General features: G+C 37.8%; 1 protein-coding gene across 5 annotated transcripts in view; it reads left to right on the top strand.

Annotated features, from left to right (window-relative positions):
* Positions 1-25,342, top strand: part of LOC122791042 (myomegalin-like) — a 3,200,315-nt gene that overhangs the window by 2,592,696 nt on the left and 582,277 nt on the right. The gene's annotated exons all lie outside the window — the stretch shown is intronic.

The following is a 25,342-nucleotide window of genomic DNA, read 5'->3' as shown; positions in this document are numbered from 1 at the left end:
ATTGGTGACTCCATAGTCAGACACACTGACGCCCCGCCACCAGACTGAGTAAGGAGAAGGTCACAGTAAGCTGCCTGTCGGGCGCTAGAATCCGCCACATAATGCAAGCACTCAGGTCTCTCAACAGCAGGTACAAATATGACTCAGTCATTGTCCACGCTGGTGTAAACGACCTGAGACGCACCTCCTTGGACTACATGAAAAGAGACATTGAGGAGCTCTCTGATTATGTAGCCCAGGCGGTATGACCCTGACCTTGAGCAGTATCCTACCTTCACCAAGAATGATGCCACAATACAGAGATAAGATGATCAGCTTTAACAATTGGCTTAAACACTGGTGTCATTCAAAGGGGATCCAGTGTCTGTCTGCCTGGGATGACATGCTGGACAAGCCACGCTGCTTCAAGGGACGGCTTGCACCTGTCACCCTGGGATTCGGATATTGGCAAAGGCTCTTGCCACCCCCATAGTGCCTTTTTAGGCAAGGCTCAAATTCTAAACCTACCACCCTAGAACACAAAAAGGAAAAAACTAAGGGTAATGCTGCTCAATGCCAGAAGTCTAAATCTCAAAATGCACGCACTCGAGGCCCTTCTCAGTATGGAGAACATCGATGTCTGTGCTGTGACAGAAACCTGGTTCAAGGCTCCTGAGAGCACCCCAGCACTATCAGGTTTTACCTCATATCATACGCCCGCCCCAAAATCCGGACAATACCAAGAAAGGAGGGGGGGGTATCCATATTCATCAAGGACACCCACACCTCAAGACTGGTGGCAACGCACGATGCATCGGAGACCATCCAGGTGCAATTAACCATAGGCAAGACTGCTCTGCAAATTGTAGCATGTTACAGGCCACCCTCACAAACTCAGGAACCTCACATGGCCTTCCTGAAAACACTAGAGGGATAAATGTATCACCAAACACCATCATACTAGGTGACTTCAATTACCCTAATATAGACTGGGAACACTACTCAAGCCCAAACACCCTAGCCCAAAAGTTCCTGGAATTCATAAACTCAAATGCCATGGAACAACTAGTCACCATCCCCACAAGAGGAGATAACATACTTGATCTCATCATCACGAACATGGGAGCACAATGTTCAACACCGAAGTATACCCTCACTGGTGAGATCAGATCACAAACTAATCTCGCTGGAGGTCCTCATCCCCCCCCACCTGAAATAAAAAAGACCACAGTAAAGAACTTCTCAAGCCGACTTCACACTTCTGAAGACTAGTGTGGTCTCCTTTAAGGCCTCCGAGCCGGCAGAAAACAGTACTCAAGCCGCTGAATCACTTACAAATGCCTTCTACCAGCACCTGCAGGACTGCATGGATAAGGCAATCCCAAGCAAAACAAAGACTCTTTGTACCAAAGGCAAGCGTCCAGTCTGGTGGACCCCAGCCATAAACAAACTCTACAACAAAAGGAGGAAGCTACTACAAGATAGAGCAAAATCCTTAAAAGGTAAGACACCCTTGATCACTATAAGTAAAAAACTAAGAGCTCTCATAAAATCATCCAAAGCAAATTTCGAGAGAAAAATAGCTAAAGACTCAAAAGACAATCATAAGGCCTTCTTTAGCTATGTTAGAAACCTGGGAGGAAACTCCCAGATATGCTCAGAACTAGTTCAAAATGATGTGAAGATTACTGATCCTACAGACATTGCCAACATACTGGCTGACAGGTTCAGTGCAAACTTCTCCCAGCCAAAAGGAGAGATATCTATACCAAACGATTGCAGCCCCCAAACATCTCCAACGCCCAAGTGAGAACTGCTCTCTGCAAAGCAAAAAACACAGCATCCATGGGACCTGATGGTGTCCCCAGCTGTGTGCTCCACGAACTCAATGAGGAATTAAACCCACAGCTAGGACAGCTGTTTAATCAAAGTCTTACCTCTGGATACGCACTCCAGGAGTGGCGCACTGCAACTGTGGTCCCACTTCACAAAGGCGGTGCCTCCACCGACCCTGGAAATTACCGCCCATTAGCTTGACAAGCCTTATCTGCAAAGCCATGGAGAGGATCATAATGGACCTCATAAATAAAGACATAGGGAATTTGCAGACTTTGGATCCAACCCAGTTTGGCTTTGTCAAAGGCAGATCATGCCTTTTAAACTTGGTTGACTTTTTCAAACAGTCACCAAAGCCATTGATGAGGGAAAGGCAGTCCATACAGCCTACCTCGATCTGGCGAAGGCCTTCGATACAATACCCCACTCGGGTATCATTGAAAAACTCATCAGCTTAAATGTTAACCCCTACATCACAAGATGGGTTGCAAACTGGCTGAGTGACAGAACCCACAGGGTCAGAGTTGCTGGCGCCATGTCAGACTCAAAGCCTGTCACAAGTGGTGTCCCACAGGGCTCAGTCCTGGGCCCACTCTTGTTTGGCATCTACTTTTCCGAAGTACAAGCAAACACAGGAGGGTTATGGCTGACAAAGTTTGCAGATGACTGCAAACTGGGCGCCATAGTAGAAAACACATCTGACACAGATATCCTTCAGAAGGGTCTCACAGAAACGGATAACTGGTGCCAGAGCCACGGCCTAAAGTTAAATGCCAAAAAAATGCATAGTCATACCCTTCGGGAAAAACAAGGTTACCCCTAGCTACCAAATAGGTGGCAATCCACTGAGCACAGAAGAAGTTATCAGGGACCTGGGGACCCAGGTTGATAGTAGTCTGTCATTCGACACCCATGTAGCTAAAGTAGTTAGGAAGACCTTCTACATTGCCCACCTCATCATGAAGGGATTCTCATCTAGATCAAGGGAGGTCATAGTCTCCCTTTATTCATCACTCATCAGACCAATGATTGAGTACAATGCCCCATTCGGAATGTATCTGACCCAACACTTGCAGCAGCTGGAGAGGCCACAAAAGTTCCTCACCAAAAGGATAAAGGGTCTCAAAAATCTGTCCTATGCTGCCCGACTGAAAGAACTCCAGCTCTATTCAGCCGCTTACCGCTTGCTCAGAGGTGACCTTTGCCTAACATACAAGGCCATGTCAAACCCAGATTTGATGAATATGCTTCACCTCAAAAAATCTAGATCCATCAGAGCCACAAGGGCGGGAGACTTAAACCTCGACACGGCTATTAATAGGACGTGCTGGAGGGATAGATTCATCACCCAAAGACTCCCTATGCTGTGGAACAAAATCCCGGTATATGTGAGGCAGAGCACCTCGCTGGCCTTGTTCAAGAGAAATCTTGACCAATGGATGGGAGATCGCAGATATACCCCAGGGATTACCTCAGCGTCACTGCTCGACAGAGGCACAGCAAAATAATGGGTATAGTTCCCCATACTAAAGGGGTGGCGTAAGCCACAAAACGATGGGCTAGGCTTGTAAATGCCCTCGGGCAGATAGCCTAGTATGAACCTATGTAGACACATATGACTTTGTTTAGCAGTACCCATATTTATGGGGACACAATAAGGTGAAGTATTTAGTTATATGAACTAAAAAGGATTCTGTTATGGCAGCTAAGGATATATGGTGGATATAAAAAGTTTACACACCCCTGTTAAAATGCCAGGTTTTTGTGATATAAAAAATGAGACCACAATAAATAATTTCAAAACTTTTCCCACATTTAAGGTGACCTATAACCTGTACAATTCAATTGAAAAACAAACGCATCTGTTAGGGGAAATAAAATATAAAAAAGGCGTAATTAGCTGGTTGAATAAGTGTGCACACCCTTAAATTAATACTGTGTTGAAGCACATTTTGATTTAATTTACAGCATTCAGTCTTCTTGGGTACACACTTGCCATCAATTAAAGAGACTCTGATTAACACCAAGTAAAGTTCAGCTGTCCTAGTAGGATTTTCCTGACATTTGCATAGTTGCCTCCTACAGCAAAAGCCATGGTTTGCAGCGAGCTTACAAAGCATCAAAGGGTTGAAAGGTGTCAGTTAGGAGAAGGGTACAAAAAAATTTCCACAGCATTGGATATACCATGGAACACAAAAAGTGGAGAAAATATGGGACAGCAGTAACGTTGCAAAGAACTGGACGTCCCTCCAAAACTGATGAAAAGAAAAGATGAAAACTGATCAGGAAGGCTGCCAAGGGACCTACAGCAACACTGAAGGAGCTGCAGGAATTTCTGGCAAGTACTGGCTGTGTACTACTTGTGACAAAAATCTCCCATATTCTGTACATGTTTGGGCTATGGGGTAAGATTGCAAGACAGAAGCCTTTTCTTATACAGAAAAACATCCAGGCCTGGCTAAAATTTGCAAAACAATACAGCAGGTCTCCCAAAAGCATGTGGGAAAATGTGTTATGGTCTGATGAGACCAAGGTTGAACTTTTTGATCACAATTCCAAAAGGTACGTTTGGTGCAAAAACACTTCCCATCAGCAAAAGAACACGATCTCTATGGTTAAGCATGGTGGTGGAAGTATCATGCTTTGAGGTTGCTTTTCTTTAGCTGGAACTGGGGCTTTAGTCAAGGTGGAGGGAATTATGAACAGTTCCAAATACCAGTCACTTTTGACCCAAAACCTTCAGGCGTCTGCTAGAAAGATGAAAGATAATTTCACCTTTCAGCACAACACTGACCCCAAGCATGCATCCACATCAACACAAGAATGTCTTCAACAGAAGAAGATGAACGTTTTGGAGTGGCCCAGTGTTAAAAAAATCTATACATGCTGCTTAGAAAATATATTTACATACATGCTGCCTAAAAAAATATATTTACAATGTGTGCTGCTTAAAAAGATGTGTATTTAAACATTTAAACATATATAAGTTGTGTAATTAAATATATAGAGAAATGTGTGCTCTAGTTAGAAATAAATGTACTTAAAATAAAGAATAAAGGTAATGCATTTAATTCTGTCTTACTAAAATAACAGTAAAAATAAACCTGCATATTATTGCTTAAAGCACAAGCTGCAGTGTAATTAAAAATTTGACCTTGGCAGCTTGCAGATGCAGTCTGGCTCATGTCTTTCAAGTAAAGATTATTTTGCAAAGTTAAAAAATAATAAATCTGTTCGCATGTGTGTCCTCTTTCCTGCCTCCACCAGGAAAGTAGCCTTGTGCGCACTATCTCTGATAGTGCGCAGCTGGGAACAAAAAAGACAAAAAAAGGCTTTAAAAAAGACATACATCTATTGTATTTAAACTAATCAAAAAACCTTAAATTGGCTACATCCTCAGGAGGTCATTGTGACTGACCAGCTGCTTGCAAGGCTGCAACATTCTTATGAGAAAAAGACTTTTTAAAAAACACAAATTCAGCACTTTTTATAAATTACTATGATGTAAAGACCCTGTCACTAGCCACACCAGTGAGGTGGGCAAAACTGATAATAAAATGTATATAACCAATGTGTTTTGGTCAATAAAGCAGTCAAAATTCTATACAAACTTTGTGTATGGTTTTTTGCCTCCTAATGTACATTAGAGCTTTAAGATACTCAAGCTTTCCTGCATTATTGTTTGTTATTAATTGACATTGTGTTTAAATAACTCAATGATTTTTACAGTCTGACTCTAACAAATTTATTTAACATCTTGGTCCTTCGAGCCGGAATTCCCTTGGTAAGCTACAGGTCAGAATATATAGGTGGTATTAAAGTCTGCGCAAAAGAAGGAAAGACCTCCGACTGAATTGTCCTGCCTAAAGAGGCTGTCCACTTGTCTGATCTGTGGCCGAAAAGCGGAAAACTGGGTCCTAAAAAGCCTATCAAACATAAGCAGGAGGCTCGGGTAAGCAGAATTCCTCTCTTTGTTTTTGTTTTAGATCAGGGACCAGGTTACACTGTGCTATTGCTAAGGTTTGTGATAGCAGGGAGAGAGAGAGTCGAAGTATTGTATCTTGAGTCATAGATCAGGGAATAACAAAGCAAAGTAAACAGTCATTCTAGACACTACTGTGGATATGGGGAAATAAGATACCACGTGGTACAAGAGAAGGGTTACGTAACAGTCTTTTTAAGACATGGAAAATCAGTGCACTAAGAGATCACGAGATCCGCCCCTAACAGATAATGTGAAGCATATGCAATTACAGTAAGCAAATAATGTGAGATATTTTGCAAAATGTGTTAACAACTATAAATTTGATAGTAAACTAGATAAACTTTCACTAGTTAAACTCCTTAAACAAGCTTTAATCTGATGCAGGGCGTCAGGCAAAAGAAAAACAGAAGCTTAAAAAATTCTGAAACATTTTTAGACAACAGAGTAAAAGGTCTAACAGACAGAATCTCTGAAAAATAAAAACTTAGAGCAGACTGGACTTGCATTAATTAATGCATACAGCAGGGAAATGAGACAGTAGATGGATATTATGCTAGATTATTAAAATGCTTAAAATAACAATTAAAAAAAATATATATATATATACATTTTTAAAAGGTTGCATTGCCTCTGTTAGTAGTTTTATTACAAGGCATATGATAAATCACTGAACAAGCAGGCTGCAAGCCTTACTTGAGTATGCTAGACGTACTGAAAGACACCTTAATAGTAAAAAAAAAAAAGGGGCACAAGTCTTCACTGTTGAAGACGGAGCTGAAGTATTTGTATTACAGTCAGGTAAAAAGGGCATCTAGCTAGGGACTATAAACAAAATAAGAAAGCAATAACAAAAGATAAAAAAGATGTGGACTGACTATATAATAGTGATAATAACCAAAAATCATCAGGAAAGGTTAATAAACAAAAAGAAAATGTGAATGTAGTAGAGGGAATAGAGGAAGTACAAACAGATGTAAAAAATAAAAATGAAAATAAAATTTTAGATTTAGCATTGTTGAGCCTGGAGCTCTACCTAGCAAATACAAAACCAGAAGTAACACTTCTGGTGGAAAAAAGAAAGGTCAAATTCCTGTGTGACTCAGAAGCGTCACGGACTTTGATACACCCCTCCAAGTTACCAAAACATTCTAAATCACCTAATTATATATTAGTAAAAGCAGCAAATAGACAGCTATACAGGGAACCACTTTCCCATAATATAGCAATAACTGACCCTGTTTCAGGTATGACTCAGAAAAGTAAAATTGTAGTTTCTGCAAAAATATCCAGTAAACTTACTGGGAAAAGACCTTGTGCAGATATTTGGCATAGCAGTAGTTCCTACCATGCAGGGTATGAAAGCACAAAGACAAATAAATGCTCTTGTGGTGTGATCAGAGGGTAAAGCCTATTATTGGTACAGCCAGGACCTAGTTATAATTGGTCCAGGGGCAGTAACCAAAGAACTGATAAACGTAGCCATCAGTAAGGTACCCTCCCTTGACACTGATCAGCAGCACTTGTTACATTGTACTCCATACTACTGTAGCACACCAGGACCTAATAAAAAATATAAGTAAAAATCCTGCTGACAAATTAATATTACAAACTTTATGCTGGGATACTGAGGAAAACAGTGTAGTAAGCTGTTCATTACCTCAGGAGTTCATGAGATTGTATAAGTCCAATAGACTGCCACATGTCAGCTTGACAAAAAACAAAAGTTTTAAATGGGCAGACTTAGAAAAAAAAGGTAACAAAATAAAAAAACAGACTGATTTAAAAATGTCAGGACAAGGGATATAAAAACAAAACTAAATTGGTTGACACAGACACATACAGCTGTACACTTGCAATCTAGTAAGGACAGCTGATTAGCATTTTTATTAAAAGAAAAAGAAAAGGCCTTGTGTAAAATTCCAACAACTCTGTGGTCAACAGGCAAGTCAAATGTAGGGCTTATTCAAGCAGCAGGACCAGTTACAATTACCCCAAAGTCAGCTTTTAGACCACAGAAAAAAACAATACATTTTGGAAAAAAATGCAAAAGTAAAAATTAAGCCTATAATAAGCAGCATTACTCAAAAAAGGAGTACTGGTAGAATCTCCTGATTCACCATGTGATACACCCCTATTTCCTGTTAAAAAAAGGCAAACGGGGAATGGCAGATGGTACAAGATTTATAAGCTGTAAATAATGCAGTAATACCTAAAGCACCTACGGTGCCAAACCCACATACCTTGTTAAATTATTTAAAGCCACAACAAAAGTATTTTACTGTGGTAGATATAAGCAATGCTTTCTTTTCAATACCTATACATCCTGATAGTCAATATTGGTTTGCATTTACATTTCAGGGTAAAAGGTATACATATACACGACTACCACAGGGATATTGTGAGAGCCCAATAATATTTGCACAAAAAATGGCTAGCAATCTGGCAGGGTCTACCCCACCAGAAGGTAGTCAAATTTTACTTTATGTAAATAACATCTTGCTAGCAGCACCCAGCAGCAGTGCAGGGTAAATACAGTAGCATTGTTAAAATTTTTAGTAATACAAGGACACAAAGTAAACAAGAGTAAGTTACAAACTTTAAAAAAAAAACACAGGTTAGATACCTGGAATATGTGATATTCAGTAAAGGTAAAATACTAAATAGTGGGAAAGAAAAAAGGAAAAAAAAAACAGCAATTTTGCAAGCACCCAAACCAACAACTAAAAAAGAAATAATGTCTTTCCTAGGTACAACTAATTTTTGTTAAAACTGGGTACCAAGTTATTTTACAATAAAAAACAAAAGCAGAAATGGCTTTCTGCAGGTTAAAGCAGTTAATAGCTTCTTCATTAGTTTTAAGACTTCCAAGTTATCACAAACGTTTTTTTTTTAGACCATAGATTGTAAGCAATGGTACATGACATCAGTATTAAAGCAATAACATGGGGATAAGCAATGCCCCATAGCTTACTATTCATTACAGTTAGACCCAGTGGTGCAATCTTTGCCTCACTGTGTACAAGCAGTAGTTGCAGCAGCAATGGCAGTACAGGCTTCAGCCTCAATGGTGTTATTCCACCCTCTCACATTAAAAATGCCTCATGCAGTTGCAATAATTCTGCCACAAAAAAAAGTTGCATACCTTTCTCCTGCTAGACATCTTTCATGTATGACCATACTGCTGAGTCAACCTCATATAAACAGTTAGCTTTACCTAGATAAAATCTTACAAATATGCCCTTAAATAATGCTGAGGTGACATATTACGTAAATAACTCATGCAGAAGGGGTCCTACAGAAAAAAATCTGGTGGGGTATGCAGTAGTTACAGACACTAAAAATTTAAAAGCACAAACTTTGCCACACAACTTGTATGCTCAAGCAGCAGAACTGGTAATTTTGACAAAAGCATGTATTTTAGTAAAAGGCAAAAAAAAGTAAACATATATACTGATAATCAGTATGCTTTTTCTACAGTACATGTGTTTGCACAATAATAAAAAAAATAGAGGGATGATTACATCCAATAAAAAACCTATTAATCATGCGCAATTTATTTTGGAGCTATTAAAATCTATTCAGTTGCCTACCAAAGTAGCTATTTGTAAATGTGTAGCTCATACAAAACAACAGGATAAGATTTCAAAAGGTAATGCACGAGCTGATGCAGCTGCAAAGCAAGCAGCCTCAGACTCAAAAACTTTATTTTTTTTTTAATAAAAAATTACAGCCCTTTGAGATTTTACATTTAGACATGTTAAAAACAATGCAAATGCTTACTACAACAGCAGAAAAACAAAACTGGGTAAAACAAGGTGCAATTTTTAAAAATAGACTGTACATTTCCAAAGGAAAAAAACAATATTACCGTCTAATTTATTTACAAATGCAGCTTTGTTGAGCCATGGGCAAAGCCATGTCTCAACAGGGGGGATGGTACAGTTAGTAAATAAAATATTCCAAACATATGGATACATAAATTATACAATAAAATTTTGTGCAGCTTGTCATACTTGTAACAAGCACCATGCACAAGGAGCATTTAAAAACAAGCAAGAGAGTTTCCCTACACCACCATATCCATTCCATACTATTTGTATGAACTTCATAGAGTTAAATAAGTGTAAAGAAAAAAAATACTGTTTAGTAATCATAGATATGTTTTCAAAATGGGTAAAAGCTTTTCCTTAAAAAATCACTGTGCTTACCACCCACAGTCAGCAGGACTGGTGGAGAGGTACAATAAGATTTTAAAAAAAAAACAAGTTAAAAAAGTTAATAAGTAAGACTCAGAAAAATTGGATTTGCTGTTTACCTCTAGCATTGCTGAGCATGAAAACAGTAACAAATGTAAAGGGTTTAATCCCCTTTAAAGTAGTATTTGGAAGGGCATATTATGTGCCTCAGTAAAAAGCTCTCATGCCTGCAGGGCTGGAGGCTGACAGTTCACTAGCTAATTAAATAAAAAAACTGTTATAAATAAATCTGTTTTGCAGTTTAACTCTTTTTCAGACAAAAAAACTTTCAGCTAAATAAAAACTTTGTGACTGATACACAAGGGCAAAATGGCCAAGAGTAAAAAAGACAAAAAAGCAAAGCAACCCAAAAACTATTGCATAATTATTTTAACTATGTATTTGTTAACTATAAGTGTAACAATTTTTCTCTTATTGTGGTTTTTCCCTGCACTCAACCACACAAGTAAAAGTAAAAAGACGTAATAAACTGTTTATAGACTGGCATCCAAATTTTAACACGTACCTGGCCATAAAGCAAGTGTATACAAAAACTATGCACATTTCAAATTGCTGAGTTTGTACAGCTATACCAACAAAATATAATAAACTTTAACGTCCTCTGTCCCTCTGGGGATAAAATAAGACTTTGGAAAGTTTTTTTATACAGAAACTGTAAAATCACAGGACAAAATTGCTTTATTTTTACCTGTTCACACAAAAAGGAATTGTATGTCTCTACAAGAGTAATACCCTCCAGGTAGGCTGGAGTAATGGTAATATAACAATGTCTTATAAATGTTACATTAAAGTCAAAAGTGGGGGTACTGTTTGTAATACTAACCATGATTCATATCTAAGTTCAATAAAAACTACATTAAATGTAGTATGTGACAATCTAGTCTTAACTAAGCAATTGTCTATTAGGAATAGAAAAATGTTTCATGCAGAGATAACACGTATCAGTACCAAAGTAATGATTTTATTTGTGAAAAAAAGGCATATAAATGGTTACCTGAAAATTGGTCCGGCAGTTGTTTTTTGGGTTATCTGGTTTCAGCAATAAGACATACTGCAGAATTACCTTTGGGTAAAATACGAAACGTAAAAAAAACAGCTCAAAAATCTAAAGGTCCAGTAAAAAAAAAAACCTGTAAATCCAGTTGGTAAAATCAAAGCTGGTTAAAAAGGCCATAATTCAGTAAAAGACAAAAGTAAATTAACTCATATAAACCTGGGCAACAGTGTTATATCCAGGGCAAAAATGCCACCAGCCTATGGAGCAGTCAAATCGATCTGAAAGCTAAAAAAGCTGTCAAAAAGTCATAAGCAATGCAACTTTTTCCACCCTAGAATTGGTGACTAATAAACTAAATGCAATAAAAACTGTTGTGCTACAAAATCAAATGGCTCTTTACTTCACCCTAGCGGCAAAAGGTGGTACACAAAAAAAAAATGCTGTGCGTACATTCCAGACAACCAACATAAAATCAATGACCACCTAGAGGTAATTCAGCAAGTATCAGCAATGACTAAACCAGGCCCAAACCCACTGACGGACTTTTTCCAGAATCTGTTTGGGGGGGTGGGGTTCCATCCTATTAAACATTTAATTGCTATTTGTGTGGGTATACTCCTAATAAAAACATGTGTTTACTGTAAAATTCCCTGCATAAAAAGATTAATCAAAAATTTGTTGATATATCTGCTACTAAAACTCTTTACCAAAGTGTTGAAATTAAAAGATTAATTTCAAATAATGCTTTTTCTAAAATATAAAACCAATGACTTACTTAGCTAAAAGCCCTTAAAAGAAAAAGGCTAAAAAATAAAATAATATTGTTTATGTTTTAAACAAAATAAAATGCATTAACAGGAGGGAGAATGTTAAAAAAATCTATACATGCTGCTTAGAAAATATATTTACATACATGCTGCCTAAAAAAATATATTTACAATGTGTGCTGCTTAAAAAGATGTGTATTTAAACATTCAAACATATATAAGTTGTGTAATCAAATATATAGAGAAATGTGTGCTCTAGTTAGAAATAAATGTACTTAAAATAAAGAATAAAGGTAATGCATTTAATTCTGTCTTACTAAAATAACAGTAAAAATAAACCTGCATATTATTGCTTAAAGCACAAGCTGCAGTGTAATCAAAAATTTGACCTTGGCAGCTTGCAGATGCAGTCTGGCTCATGTCTTTCAAGTAAAGATTATTTTGCAAAGTTAAAAAATAATAAATCTGTTCGCATGTGTGTCCTCTTTCCTGCCTCCACCAGGAAAGTAGCCTTGTGCGCACTATCTCTGATAGTGCGCAGCTGGGAACAAAAAAGACAAAAAAAGGCTTTAAAAAAGACATACATCTATTGTATTTAAACTAATCAAAAAACCTTAAATTGGCTACATCCTCAGGAGGTCATCGTGACTGACCAGCTGCTTGCAAGGCTGCAACATTCTCATGAGAAAAAGACTTTTTAAAAAACACAAATTCAGCACTTTTTATAAATTACTATGATGTAAAGACCCTGTCACTAGCCACACCAGTGAGGTGGGCAAAACTGATAATAAAATGTATATAACCAATGTGTTTTGGTCAATAAAGCAGTCAAAATTCTATACAAACTTTGTGTATGGTTTTTTGCCTCCTAATGTACATTAGAGCTTTAAGATACTCAAGCTTTCCTGCATTATTGTTTGTTATTAATTGACATTGTGTTTAAATAACTCAATGATTTTTACAGTCTGACTCTAACAAATTTATTTAACACCCAGACCTAAATCCAATAGAAAATCTGTGGGATGACCTGAAGAGGGCTGCGCACAGGAGGTGCCCTCTCAATCTGAAAGATTTGGAGTGCTTTTGCAATGAAGAGTGGGCAAATATTGCCAAGTCAAGATGTGCCATGCTGATCCTACCCAAGAAGACTGAATGCTGTAATTAAATCAAAAGGTGCTTCAACAAAGAATTAGTTTAAGGGTGTGCACACTTATACAACCAGCTTATTGTATGTTTTTTATTTTTTATATTTTTTCTCCTAACAGATTTGTTTGTTTTTCAATTGAATTGTATGGGTTCTAGGTCACATTAAAGGTGGGGAAAGTTTTGAAATGATTTATTATGGTCTCATTTTTTTTTTTATATCAGAAAAAAATGGCATTTTAACAGGGGGTCGTACACTTTTTGTATCCACTGTATGGGAAAAGGTTAACAAAAGATAATACAAAAACTGAGAAACTGAAACCTGTTGATTACTGGTATGGATAGTAGGATACAAGCAGTGAAAATGTTTTAGTCCATTTTGTTTCATGTACAAGTCAGGCATATTTTTATCAACCAGCGATGAAGTTGTGGATGAAAGTAAATAGTTGAAGAAATTCTTTTTGCAAGGGGAAGAGAGCAAGAGTTATGTTAGCGAAGTTGATCTTCCCCATAGAACATGGTGGTTTAGCAGTACCCAATTTGAATGAATACTTTTGAGCTATGCAGTTATGGCTCACACACGCATTAGAAGCAGCAGTTTATAAATCAAAGTGGAAAAGGATGATGATGAAACCAGGGGATTTTGAATGTAGATCCTTAAGTAAAATAAATGTACAGAATATTATATTCATAATGTAGCAAACTATTCTAAACACTAACACAAAACAGGAGTGGAGAAAGGAGTTTATGCCAATAGGGATGACTACAGTTGGCGGTATAGAAAATAAGCAAGATGGGTCTGGAATTTACTGTAGAAAAGTGGCAAAATGAGCCAAGGTATTTGGAGCAAATAGAGAGGTAAAGTAAAAGTAGGATGAGTCCAAGCAGAAATTTTGACTGTTGGAATTTTGTTTAGAAGTGTTAGCAGTGGAGTTTTTATACCCAGGCGGGCTTTTTGTAAAGAGGTGGACTCAAAGTATTCTAGAATTAGCAACGTGGTTCTCTGAATTATTTTACAAAGTGCTGCAAACTAGATTCCTTGTCCAGGTCTACATCAGGCTTTGCTAGGAATGTTCTGCAGGAGCTCCTGAATCCTTTTCCTTCCATATCCCACTTGTTCTAATCTATAGTAATTTGCCCATATAGCTTGGGCTGCTGCTGCAGCAGTGATCAATATGAAGAGCATAGTACAGTTGTGTAGTAAACTTACCATAACAGTAGATGTTCGAATGATCACTGCAGCAATAGCTGCTGCCACACTCCATTCCCCCTTCTTTTTGATATGTTTCTTTGCCATGGTGTGGATATGTGTTTTTGGTATTCCTAGCAATGTTTTGTTCAAGGCTAAGCCTCCCTCTCTCAACTGTCAGGAAAGCTCTGAAGGGCTTGGTGCCCAAAACCGTCTTAATCAACTCAGCTCAAGCTGTTTGATGGTATGGCGGCATGGAAGGTGTCCAGATGATTTGGAAGCTGACATAAAGCTTAGGCTACTGCAGCAGTGATCATTTTGAGCATCTACTATTGTGATAAGCTTATTTACGCAAATGTACGTTCTTTATAGTGCTGATTGTTAGTGCATTCATAGTCTTTGCATAAATCACCGTAATATATTTTAATGCAGAGAAACCCTGAATTATAATTTTTGATAAACTTTCACAAAAAATTGTCATGTCTTAAAAACTGTATAACCTAGACATATAGTATTAGAACAGTTTTTTAACCAGATATAAACTTTCACATGGCTGCAGTAAATTCTTGAGTCCATGTGTATTGAGATATTTATAGACATATGAAAACTTACTTGAATGTATAATCAGCAATGTAAGTAACGTTGGATATTTCTGAAGATGTCCAACTTACAATGCAACTGTCAGATAGCTTTATTCAGTAAAATCTGTGGTTTCACTTGATGGCCTTGCAGTAGTTTGTAAGTTACTTGGTTTTTGAAGTATCAAATACATATGGAAATATTACTTATTTTAATGATTACTAACAAACAACTAGCAGTATCTTCAGTGTAGTGTAATACAAATGGATACTGACAATGAATTTTCTTGTCTTCCCAATTGCATTTCGTACCATACTCCTCAGTAGCCTATATATGAACATAAATATAAAAAACTGAACAAGAAATGGCAGACAGTGATTAATTCCTGTACTACAGAGTATCCTTGAGTAACAACCTTTGTGTCATTTTGTTAATTTCTCCTTGCCCTTAATCATTTTTCTTGTCATTAGCTGGTAAGTCTCTTAGTTAAAAAAGACAGAACCATAAAAAGTCTGGATGCCATTATGTGTGCTAAGTATACAAAAATGAGTTGTAGGCTAGAATGAGTTAATTTACTACCTAAGAAATTAGAAGGGAAGTTTCCTCTGTCATATAATTCATTTTTGCTTATACCTAGTCAGATCAGTGTCCTTGGTCTTAAAAAAAAAATCTCTTTACCGTGTGTTGTATAACACAGCCTTGGAATGTTGGCAGTTACCAAATTTCAGGGATGGTGCAGTTCCACTTAGAGGTCCACTTTATAGGTGTAACACAAATAGAATATATTTTCAAGTTGATGGTACACATGATATAAAGAGGTTGCATACAAATCAGTTACCCCAACATGAAATACAAGTAGCAAAAGCAATTTCACTTAGAGGTCCACTTTATAGGTGTAACACAAATAGAATATATTTTCAAGTTGATGGTACATATGATATAAAGAGGTTGCATACAAATCAGTTACCCCAACATGAAATACAAATAGCAAAAGACCACCTGCTCTTTATCATCCTTTTTAACGCATCATAAGACCACCTGCTCTTTATCATCCTTTTTAACACATCATAAGACCACCTGCTCTTTATCATCCTTTTTAACACATTGTAATTATCAGTTTTGCTCCACTAAAGCTGGAGATTTCATTACTAATGGTTATAACAGGCTTGACTCTTTCCTTAATCATGGAATCTCCAATCACTAAAAACCCACTCCTCTATTTTCTGAAATTGACTTCACTTGTATCAATATCAACACTAGGTAGTGCAAAATTATTTCCAAGTGCTGTACAGTTCACTTTACATTTTTTTTGCAGTTAGTTCTAGGCCAGTATTAGAAATACTACTCTGATGTCTTGATCTTTTTCCATTCTAGTTACCTCACCATATGAAGCCATCGAACCTGGAAGTGTTCTGCTGTATTTTGAACTGTGACAGAATTGTGATGTACTTCACCTCTGTCTCACTGGATGGAACTGTCTGTATGTTTTTGTACAATACATTGACTGTGTGTTGATGCGTCACATTTGTCTGCCTTGATAGATAGTAATATTTACCTTATCAATTGTTGGTGGAAAGTAAAAATTAGACTATCTGCGTCATTAACTGAACGCATCACAACCTTAGCAGAAGAGTCTCCCACTTCTACTGCACCTGCCTTCATAAGCCCTACTAACTGTTTCAAAGTCCTCTGGAACAGTACATTTGTTATAAATGCAGAGTTTAAGGTTTGAAAACAAATCCTTCTGTAAACCATACATGCACTTACAGCACTTTCTACAGTTAATGACTGAACCAGGTCTGTGCTAGATGACCCATGATTAAATAGTAACAATATCTTTTATTTTAAATTCAAGCAAAGATAAACCCTCAGTTGCATCCTCTTGCAGTCTCAGATGCTTAAATATGATCACAGATTCTCTCTCCTTCCGGTGGTTATGTCAGTGCCCAAGTAAAGAATCAAGGAAGAAAAGAGAAATAAGAACAAAAATGAAGCAGCTAGTGCTTCCCAAAACAAGCAACACTAGGATAAACACACACAAAATGAAAGTAAAATATTGTCCTCCCTCTACAAACTTGCAGATCACGATATGACATACAACATACACACTCAGATGCTTAACATCAGTGTGCTTCCAGTATTTGTAGACCGTAAAGGGATGTGTACTTGTGGATTTCTGCACATGAAGAGTGCCAGGACATTTAAATAGGACTGTTTTGAAATGCACTTTTAAATTTTTGCTTGTTTTTTGTTAAGTGTAAAACATTCCCTTCTTTATGAACATGTATGAATTTCTCTTCAGACTCTTCCTGTTATTGTTAATATCGTGTCCTGTACCAGAAGAGTATACGTGGTACTCCAAATAAGATGTGTTGGTGAAATTTACACTATTTTAGTTCATACAGTTGTATTCCCTCCTTACAGTAGGTTAATGTAAGGAATTGTGAGCAGTGTTTGTTCAAACTAGGTATTTTTTTGTTTTGTTTTTGTACAGAAACCCTTTTTAACGCCATAGGTTTGTGGGCATCTTAGCCAAGCAGGTTTACATCTTACCCAGTCTTCCCTTAAGAGCGTGTAGTAGATGTTGATGCTTACTGATCTTCTCAATTCCATGTCATGTTGTATATGGTTTATGGGAGGGAGAAATGAGGAAAAACAGTATGAAGCTCTTTGTGGCCTTCATCCCAGTGATTTATATGGGGATGACTACCGTGTAGATATTGCTGTGGAGTCATGCCAGTGGGGATTTCCTTGATTGAAGTATCTGTGTGCGTGTCAAAGTACCTTCTGGCTATGTTAGCCCTTTTAGATTAGGAAATGCAGCGGGTCTCTGAAGCTTAAGACCAACTTTTACAAGTAGTGTACCACAAGGTTTAGAACATTCTTTAGACAACAGTGTAGCACAACATTTAATTCGGAGTCTGGCCCTTTTTAGTATTTAAAAAAGATAACCCTGCAGAGGGAATAGAATGAAAAGTATGTCTCTGCAAATGAAACAAAGCTCTGCAACTGTGTTCATAACAGATTGTGGGGTAGATAATTTGATAATAGACTTCAGACTTTGAGGAATAATCAAAAGTAAGGCAGTTTAGGTTGACTGAATGCCAGAAAATGTACCTTGGTAATAAGATAATCCAGTTAAATATTTTACGAAGGATGATTGGTAAATTAATAATCCAGGAGTCTGTTTTAATGAAGGATGAACATACTATATTAACAAAATAGAAAAGTAGTGTGACATTATCCTATCTGATAATCTAAGGGTTTGAACAGTCATCATGAGAAGGTTGGAAAGAAAACTAGGAAATTCTGTTTTGTATATGGTATATGGAAGGGAAGTATTGTCTATAGAAAAAGGAAAATTATGCTTCCTCTGTATAGACATTATGAAATCACATCTAGAATATTATGGACACTCAAGAAGAGGTTATGCAGGTGACAACAACAAAGTATAGAGTGTAGCAGAGGATGTGTAAAGAAAGCTAAATGAGCTTGATGTGTGTGCTTTGGAAAGAGAATAATATGATGAAAGTGATGCACATTATTAAAATATGAGAATAATTAAAAGTCTGCAAGGCTATTGCATTTTTAAAGGAGGAAGAAATGGTAACATGAGTTTTACCCCCTTAAGAAGGGTTGTAGATGTGTGGAATGACCTTGAAGCCATGGAATTCTAGGAGGAGATTGTTGGACATAAAGCAATTCTTTTGGAGTACTGGAAGAGGTAGGTCTATTTGTGAGCAAGAATGTTACCTTTTAGAAAAGATAATGGGACAAGTATGTAAGCCAAATCAGTTCTTATCTAGCTACAGATTCATTTTCAGTTCGTTGTCATTTTTCATTTACATTGTCTTCATGGAATGTAAATCTTAAGACTAGCACTAGCCAAACACAGTCCTTGAGTCCTACACATGAAGCCCTTCTTGTCAGGAATCTGTCTTTCACCCTTCACTTCATTGGGCTAATATTTTATGATAGTCTGTGTAATGATCCCTCCTGTGGGCCAGTAGTCAAGGAGCCTGAAACCTCACCACTGACACCGGTGAGGGATGTTCTCTTGGAATAAAAATAGATGCACACAGTATTTCCAAATGCAGCTCTCTGCACAAAGCACAATTTCCTTTAAGAGCACAAAGGGAACACACTCAGTCTGGCGACTAGGCACCCCCCCCCTCCAACCCCCAAATAAGACTTACCACTGGCACAGTTAATAGAGATTAGTCCCTCCGTCAACTGTTCTAGGCTAAGTCTTCCAGCACCACCTTTGTGAAACCAGTGTTTTGTCCCTGCTCCAAGTAGCTCTCACTAGCACACACGCACACACACACACACACACACACACACACACACACACACACACACACACACACACACACACGAGATATGTTTTTCACACACTCACTCACTCACCTGAGAAAAGCTGGCTCAGATTTACTAGCTATGCCCCCATTCCCTAGACTATATGGTAGATACTGCCACCAGGACACTCCAAAGCCAGCTACCCCAAGGCTCTTACAGGGGTACCCAATTATACTCAGTGGAATTAATACAAATGGTCATGTTTGACAAATGTGGCCACAGTGTCACCAAATAGTTACAACTGCTCCCAAAGGTTAAAACATTCTCTAAAGGACCAGCCACAATGAAAAGTTTAAATATATTTAATAATAAATAATAAAAGAACATGAAAATACTAAATATGTATTTACAGTAAACGGCAGAGTTTTGTCACAGGAAATATTAAAATAACAGATGAGCAGATTCACACAGATAGCGAAAAATTGTACTAATCTCACTATATTTTCCTGACTCATCTAAAGAATTACTATTCCCTGATTACTTACTAGACCAAGGGAAGATGATGTGAACGAGTAGTTTTCCTTCTTGGTCAGGTTTCAAAAACAAACTGGACTGACAGTTATGTCTCATCTAGTATTAAAACATTTCAGTGCTGGATTACAGAATGACATCACATACATCTGCTCATCTGACTTCTGGTTCCCATACTACCCCCTTTAGTAGAAACTGAACCAGAGCCTCGCAAATATGTGTTACCATACACACATACTGAGCTTTGCTAAGATGTGTTGTAGCATCTGGAAGCCATAAAACCATTTCAACATTTCCACCCTTCCATGGTAGCAATTACTTCACTGCTAAGGACAATACAGCAGGATTCCTAATATTTGTTTTCACAGGCATTTTGTCTCTGCCTGCAATCAGAACTGTAAGATACAATCTTTCTGGCCTTCCAGGTAATTTAATTTCAGACTATTGTTCAAAGTTAGCGGAACTGAGATTAACCTCTTCTCTTCCAGTATCCTCTGCTACAGTATTTTTAATTCCAACAGTTACAGTTTGGTCTGATATAAAGATGTGTTTCTTTTTCTGTCCAGCAGGGTCCATGGTTGGTACATTTTTAACACAAGCAACTTTACATATACATTTTCAACACAAGCACTTGTACAAATCAGTTTGATATACAAATGACATATAATTCTTTACAAAACTACAGTTAGCTGTGCTGGCATATGTTACACATTCACTGCCCTACTTCTGGCATAGCTGGCAATACCTCATATCGTTACAGACTTTTTTTTTCCTTTTTAGCTACTTTATTCTGGAGTGCATAGAATGTATCCTTGAAACATAATTCTACCAGAATGGAATTCCATACTGTCTTCCAAAGACTGCAGTTTGATATTACAGAAAGACTGGGGTGTTGTAATAGGACCAATATGTATTTTTTTCCTTAAACCAGTGTGACAGTCTTTCAGTCTTTTACTTAGTAGCCTAGTATAGGGGCAGGTGACTGTTCTTAACATTCATAATCTGGTTCTGTTTCATATTCAGGCTTAAAAATAATGTGCAGAATAGTACAGTTTCACACTGTATGCCTTCTTTGTAGCTACAGTTGTCATTGTGCATGTTTTTTGTCAAACATGTATAGGTTGTCTCTTAATACGAAGGTGACTGTCTCTTGCTGTTTCATCTCTGGCATCTGCAGGTAAATGCCCCAAATGCCCATTGTACATGCAACACCTCTTCTCTAGCTCTCATTTTATTCAAAACCTTTAGACCTCAGACCGCATTTTGTTTTCAGATTTAGTGTCACTGGTCATTTGAGCATACTGCTTTAGTTGACATATTTAAGGACATCTCATAATTTGTGGAAGAAGTTATATCAGTGGTCTTTAAGTTTTTGGAAGTTAATGAGTATGATTTGGAAAGTCTTACTCAATTTCTCCAAATTTATTTTACTGTAATGGTGCTTTTAGATTAGTTTATGGTGGGCAAATTGTGGAGTCTTGGGAGTTTCTCTGATTCCCTTTAAGGCAGTTGTGTGACCCTGGGATTCTTGCCTAGGCCTGGTTTCTGTTTAGGTGTAGAGGCAGTTTGTCCAGAAGCCTTGTTTATCCCTCCCATGAAATCAGAATGATGCTATTGCCTAAGGCTGGAGATGCCCTCACTTTGCTGTTGCTGCTATTCCCAAAAGGCTGACACCTGGTATTCTCCTGCAGACTAGAGTGCACCTTTGTCTTCTCCACCCTACAGTTGACTTCTTGATAGTTGTGGGGGCGAGGGCTTAACATTAACCCTAACCCCTGCATAGTAGGTAGACAAGGCTGCCCAAGATTTGGACATAAGTAGAAAAGAGGCATTTCTCTGACACATTAGAACTCAGGCCCTCCGACTATGCATTTCATTTGTTGAGGTTTGAGAGCTTGGTGGTGACGGGGTCCCTTGCAGCATTACAGGCCATCCAAGAGCCTAGGATAAGGGAGAATCAGACCTTCACTGCGAAAACTGCTATAATGGCATAATCCTTTCTCTGCTTTTGTTTGCCTTCCTCAGTGGATACATTAACTTAGGGTGAAGAACATGGGAGTGTGCCAGCTCCCATCAGTCATCAGTCTTGGCTGTATCAATCCTCAGTGTAGAATGACCAAGAGAGCCTTTTTGCTGAATTTCCCCTTTGCTAGGACTAGCCTGTTTGGATAGCGGCTGTAGTTTGTGTGGTCTGTTTGTTCCTAGGTGGCTGCCTTTTGTTGGGTAACTACATCCCAGCAGCTTTCAGCTCATCAAGAAGGGAATGTAGGCCCAGATACCAGGGAAGCGAGGTTCTAATCCCACTAGCATAAGGGGAAAGGGAATTCATCATACACTGCCACTGCACATTTCTGTCCAGTGACCTGGACATAGTATTCTTCTGAAGAGTATTTGTCTCCAGTGGTCTGCCATTGGCAGGTTTATTTTCCATGACATTAGAATCCATGCTGCTCCTTGTAGCAGCTTTGGAGTTGAGCCAGTTTGTAATTTTTCAGTGTTCATCCTTCATGGTACTGATGTTTTTCTCTGGCTCGTGGCACCTGTGTTCCCCTTCCACAAACTTCTGGGGAATGAGGCCAACCTTTTCCAGCCATCACTATATGTCCTTGATGTTAGATATAATGGATAAATTATTACTGAATCAGTTGGTCTCTGAAGAAGGCCATGCTTGGCAGCCCTGTGCAGGTGAGATATTCTTCTAGCTATTCTTTTAATCTTGGCTGGGTTTAATTCCTGTAAGATGGTTAAGTGTATTGTTTATACCTTTCTTAGCTTAGCAGCAGGGTACCAAGTCTTCTTTTTTTAGGTTTGTAGGAGTTAGGGGTTGGGAGGGTGGCCTAATGGTTAAGGTGTTTGCCTTGCAAACACAAGGTGCAGGGTTTGAGTCTCACAAGGGACAATTGACTAGGCTTAAAATGGCTCACAAGGGCAGTTAGCTTAGTACTAACCTATGAACCTAACCTATTAACCTATTTACTGGTGGCCTGTTGGCAGGGAGGCAGGGGATAACATTTTATGTAGTTTGTGTAGCATCATATTGTGCTTCATCATCGCTACATTTTTATCACTAACCACAAAAACTTCTGGTAAAAGGTGCTGAATGCTCATTAGTAGTGTAGATATGTCCCACCTTAGTAAGTACTGTGGTTTGGCATTTTGTAGATCAGTTTTGCTGTCTTACATGAGCCACTGTTGCCCATGGGCACTGAATTCTCTGAAGCAGTTGTTTGAGGGATCCATTCCTCTTGGCAGTTAATGCTGTTGGGCAGTGATACCTTGAGAGTCTTTTGCTACACTTCTTCCCATACAGTTGCAAATGTGTTGCACATTCATGTCAAGAGCATGTTGTCTGTACCCCAGAGTATGTTTCTTGGTCTGAGCTTGGGATTGAAGCTTTATTTTACGTTTCCTTTTTATCATGTTAACTAGTTTTACAAGTGCAGTCTGTGATATTAGGATAGATATATGGAAATAGTTACACTTGTATGGCTTGTTTTAGGTCTAGTATAGTTTTGTTTTCCTTCTTTATTGTTATAGTAAGGTCACAGCTGGAAACAGGCAATTCTGAGTATAAAAACAACAGTTTTCACACTTCTAGACAAAAAAAAAATCCGATTTGGTAGGAGGATTGCTGGCAGGACAATCCAATACTACTTATGTGATTCAGTACCAGAGTTTTGTTTTAGCTCTACAAGAATGTATTATAAAGTGATACTTGTGTAGACACTAGGCACACACACACACACACACACACACACACACACACACACACACACACACACACACACACACACACACACACACACACTGTTGAAGATAGGCAACACTACAACAGTAGGCTGCCACGTGAGTGTATGCCAGCTGTGTAGGGGGTACCTCATTAAGGTATGCTGTTACTGGGATTTGTCAAATGAAAGACCTAAAATGTTCTCATTGAATATAAATTTCTTTGTGCATTTACAAACTGATTTAAAAAAAAAAAATACTATTGCGTGTTACCACACCGATCAGTTGCTACACATTGCTGCTGTAATGGGGTTTGCATTGTTTTCACATAAGGCTAGCATTCTGCCAAAACAGTTAAGACCCCTTATACTGCCACACTGCATAAAGGTACCTATTCTTTGAAAGCATCTTTAGTAAGTATTTTCTGTCAACTAAAACCCCAGTATTGATTTTGTATTTGTTATGCTTGTGGCATTTTCTATTCTGAAAGCTGTATGCATTCTTATGGATAATGCTGATTAGAGAAAGAAGGGCTGGTTTCAGTTTTTTCACATACCAGTGAAAGCTTCATAATTTATTAATGGTGTACATTTAATCCAGTAAGGTTAGACATCTGCTTGATAAGATGCATTCTTGCATTCTCTGAACAGATCCATTTGCTAGTGATTGAATCTGAAATAGAGGCAGTATCTTTTGTCAAGCCTGATTAGTTCATTTGCCAGCTGTCTTTTGAGTTGCTGATATAAAATGAATGTGAATGCATTTAAAAGAATGAGAACTGCCATTTTAAAACAGGAAAGAGGTATGTGTTTTACATTTTGCATGGAAAATTGAAAATTTTTTGTAAGAATTACAAAGTCATTTTCAATAGAAACTATTAGATGTGTACATAGACTGTTAATCTGAGTATTAATTAAAAAAAAAGTCTCCACTTAGGACAGTGTAAAGAACATGTTCAGTAGTTTACCTCTGTTGTCTCCTATAGCAGCTTGACCTAACACTAGTAATCTGAAGGTAGTCTGTTTGTATTTATACAGAGAATTGGGGACCATTTGAAACTGATCAATTTGGGTGGCTGCTTAATAGTAAATTGCCACAAGAAAGTGTCAGACCTGTTTAACATTTAGAAAAAAATCCTCTCTTTATATACACACAGACACAATATTCATTTCACGTAAGGAGCAACACAATTTTAAACTACAGAAATTTTTTGTTGTACATTTGTACTTGTCTGACTGCCAGTGGGGAGAAAAGTGGCTAAATATTTTCATTGCTGTACTCATTTTTACCCACAGAACAAGTATGTCGGTACACTGTTTTGAGTAGTTTACATAGGCTCCTTCGTCGTTTTTGTGGGTTAATGTTTAAGCGCTGCTAAAGTTTATAAATACATCACTGTTCACCTGCCTCATCCTATTTCCACTTCAACTTTTTTGTATTTTGTGTTACTGTAGTTGGATTACGAAGAGGTACAGAGCTTTTATGGGTTAGAACCATTGACTCATTGCTGTCCTCCAGCCTATTCAACAAACGTTCTGTGGTTGTATTATTTTTATTTGATTTTATTTATTTTTGGTTAAGCATTGTAGTCCCTCAGTATGGCTGTTTTTCATGTGAGACCTAAAGTGATATTCATCCTAACCTGGAGTAATTCGGCCAAACATCCTTTGTAAATTTCACTAATGTTTTAATATGCAAGTGCCATGAGATCTTTTATATTTGCCAGAGCTACAGTCAACTTTTGCAGATGGGATATCACTGTAACTTGTCAACAAGAGGATGGTGTGTCAGGAGTCCAGCATGTCTTCACCCCATTATAATACACTATAGTGACAATACTGGGAAATTAATCTAGGCACCTGATGTGCAGAGACAGAATCTTCAGCCTTCTGAGCTAAATTCAGCTTAGAATAGCTTCATTATTAGTGGTGGGTCTGCCGAGTCACTGATAAGATACACACACACATGGGTTTAGAGTAAAATGTCTGACCATGAGGTTATTATTGATACTTTGTTAATATAGTCGTGACCAAAGGACAGCACAGGGAACAAAAG

This window comes from Protopterus annectens, chromosome 16.part0 (assembly GCF_019279795.1).
Source record: "Protopterus annectens isolate FY-2018-M chromosome 16.part0, PAN1.0, whole genome shotgun sequence".
Lineage (NCBI taxonomy): Eukaryota > Metazoa > Chordata > Ceratodontiformes > Protopteridae > Protopterus > Protopterus annectens.
This window is presented reverse-complemented; position numbering and strand designations above follow the sequence as displayed.